Below are 3,612 nucleotides of genomic sequence, written 5' to 3'. Positions count from 1 at the left end.
TCCTCTCCTCTCCTCTCCTCTCCTCTCCTCTCCTCTCCTCTCCTCTCCTCTCCTCTCCTCTTCTTTTCTTTCTTTTTTGTTTTTGTTGTTTTTGTTTTTGTTTTTGTTTTTTTTGAGACAGGATTTCTCTGTATAGCCCTGGCTGTCCTGGAACTCACTCTGTAGACCAGGCTAGCCTCGAACTCAGAAATCCACCTGCCTCTGCCTCCTGAGTGCTGGGATTAAAGGTGTGTGCCACCACACCTGGCTCAGTTCTGTTTCTTTACAACCATGTTGCTCAACCTTTCCAATGCTGAGACTGTTTAATACGCTTCCTCATGTTGTGGTTACCCCCAACCATAAAATTATTTTTGTTGCTGCTTCATACCTGTAACTTTGCTACTGTTATGTATCGTAATGTAAATATCTAATATGTAGGATGGCTGACAGCACACACTAGTTCTGCACTCTGCTTCTCACATGCCATCTTATGTAGTTTACACAGTGGTTCTGATTCTTTCTCCTTCTCCCCTTCCTCTCTTTTCTCTTGTGACAAGTAAATATGATCAGTGAGTGGGGTTAGGTGACTCCTCCAGTGTCACACAGGTTGTGACTGAAGGAGCTAAGATGCACAGTTGGGTCTCTTTGACTTCCAAGTAGACATTAACCTTACGAACCTGATTCTCATTTAAGAACAGGCAGCCCACTGGAAAAAGAGAAGCTTGATCTAGATTTAACCCAGATGGCAAATCCAATTCTCTGGGCTCAGACTACTTAACCCAGTGGTTTGGATGTTAAAGTCAAGCTAGAGTTTCAGATGCATATTAAACAGCCTCTCAAGAAGGTCTAATAGTTACGCTTTAAGAATAGACTTATCGATTCATTTCCATCGCTCCTTGCCCTCCCAGCTCCGGCCCTCGACACCACCAGCCCCCTCCGCTGGTGACGCCCCCACAGAGGCTTCACCTTCTCTCAGCGACCCTTCGCCACTGGATTCTACTTTCACTGGGTTCCGCCCGCACACCGCCACCATTGACGCCATGTCGAGTTATTCTAGTGACCGAGACCACAGCCGGGATCGAGGGTTTGGTGCACCTCGATTTGGAGGGAGTAGAACAGGACCCCTCTCTGGAAAGAAGTTTGGAAATCCTGGGGAGAAACTAGTTAAAAAGAAGTGGAATCTTGATGAGCTGCCCAAATTTGAGAAGAATTTTTATCAAGAACACCCTGATTTGGCAAGGCGCACCGCACAAGAGGTTGATACATACAGAAGAAGCAAGGAAATTACAGTTAGAGGTCACAACTGTCCAAAACCTGTTCTGAAGTTTTATGAAGCAAACTTTCCTGCGAATGTCATGGACGTGATTGCAAGGCAGAACTTCACTGAACCCACTGCTATTCAAGCTCAGGGCTGGCCAGTTGCTCTCAGTGGATTGGATATGGTTGGAGTAGCTCAGACTGGATCTGGGAAAACACTATCTTATTTGCTGCCTGCCATTGTACACATAATCCACCAGCCATTCCTAGAGAGAGGTGATGGGCCTATTTGCTTGGTGCTGGCACCAACTCGAGAACTGGCACAGCAGGTGCAGCAAGTGGCTGCTGAATATTGTAGAGCTTGTCGCTTGAAGTCTACTTGCATCTATGGTGGTGCTCCCAAAGGACCACAGATTCGTGATTTGGAAAGAGGCGTGGAAATCTGTATTGCAACACCTGGAAGACTGATTGACTTTTTAGAGTGTGGGAAAACCAATCTGAGAAGAACAACGTACCTTGTCCTCGATGAAGCTGATAGGATGCTTGATATGGGATTTGAACCCCAGATAAGGAAAATCGTGGATCAAATAAGACCTGATAGGCAAACACTAATGTGGAGTGCAACTTGGCCAAAAGAAGTAAGACAGCTTGCTGAAGATTTCCTGAAAGACTATATTCATATCAATATTGGTGCGCTGGAACTGAGTGCAAACCATAACATTCTCCAGATTGTGGATGTATGTCATGATGTCGAAAAGGATGAAAAGCTTATTCTTCTGATGGAAGAAATCATGAGTGAGAAGGAGAATAAAACCATTGTTTTTGTTGAAACCAAAAGAAGATGTGATGAACTTACCAGAAAAATGAGGAGAGATGGGTGGCCTGCCATGGGCATCCATGGTGACAAGAGTCAGCAGGAACGTGACTGGGTTCTAAGTGAATTCAAACATGGAAAAGCTTCTATTCTGATTGCTACTGATGTGGCCTCCAGAGGGCTAGATGTGGAAGATGTGAAATTTGTCATCAATTATGACTACCCTAACTCCTCAGAGGATTATATTCATCGAATTGGAAGAACTGCTCGCAGTACCAAAACAGGCACAGCATATACTTTCTTTACACCTAATAACATAAAGCAAGCGAGCGACCTTATCTCTGTGCTTCGGGAAGCTAATCAAGCAATTAATCCCAAGTTGCTTCAGTTGGTCGAAGACAGAGGTTCAGGTCGTTCCAGGGGTAGAGGAGGCATGAAGGACGATCGTCGTGACAGATACTCTGCAGGCAAAAGGGGTGGATTTAATACCTTTAGAGACAGGGAAAACTATGACAGAGGCTACTCTAATCTGCTTAAGAGAGATTTTGGGGCTAAAACTCAGAATGATGTTTACAGTACTGCAAATTACACCAATGGGAGCTTTGGAAGTAATTTTGTATCTGCTGGCATACAGACCAGTTTTAGGACTGGTAATCCAACAGGGACTTACCAGAACGATTATGATAGCACTCAGCAATATGGAAGTAATGTTGCAAATATGCACAATGGTATGAACCAACAGGCATATGCGTATCCTGCTACCGCAGCTGCTGCGCCTATGATTGGCTATCCCGTGCCAACAGGGTATTCTCAATAAGACTTTAGAAGTATATGTAAATGTCTGTTTTTCATAATTGCTCTTTATATTGTGTGTTATCAGACAAGATAGTTATTTAAGAAACATGGGAAATGCAGAAATGACTGCAGTACGGTAGTAATTATGGTGCACTTTTTTCGCTATTTAAGTTGGATATTTCTCTACATTCCTGAAACAATTTTCAGTTTTTTTTGCACTAGAAAATGCAGGCAGTGTTTTCACAAAAGTAACTGTACAGTGATTTCAAATACAATAAATTGCTGCAGACCTTCTGGGTCCCTGTGTCTGTGTGGAACGGGGTCTCTCGACGCGGGTGGGCAAAGCGTGGATGAATGACAGACAGACACGCACGCAGGAGAGTTTGTGTGGAATCTGAATGTAATTTTACAACTCGAGCATCAGACTTTTTATGCAGAGGACAATAAGGAAGTTGGGTGACATATTCGCAAGGTACAATTGAGGTAACCGGAATCTTACATAAAACAGAGGAATGTAAACACAAAAGGTCTAATGGGAACCACCCAGGATAGAATACATTGATAACAGCTGGGATCAACAAGGGCTCCACCTAAAATTCGCTAATCTTAGAAGCCAGGGTCAAGGGCTTCACGTCCTTGCCATAGTTCCTATTTGAGTCTCTTGTATAGTCCACCTTCCCCTTAGGCCATTGTAAATACGTGTGTATGGGTGTAACTCTGCTATAGTATCTATTCTGGTTTCTCCTTTGGTCTGAAACTTCCTTCTT

General features: G+C 43.8%; 1 pseudogene; it reads left to right on the top strand.

Annotated features, from left to right (window-relative positions):
- On the top strand, positions 858–3,125 carry Gm12183 (predicted gene 12183; annotated as a pseudogene).

The sequence above is a fragment of the Mus musculus genome, chromosome 11, assembly GCF_000001635.26.
Source record: "Mus musculus strain C57BL/6J chromosome 11, GRCm38.p6 C57BL/6J".
NCBI classification, from domain to species: domain Eukaryota; kingdom Metazoa; phylum Chordata; class Mammalia; order Rodentia; family Muridae; genus Mus; species Mus musculus.
The sequence above is the reverse complement of the archived record's forward strand: the minus strand, read 5'-3'. Positions and strand labels throughout refer to the sequence as shown.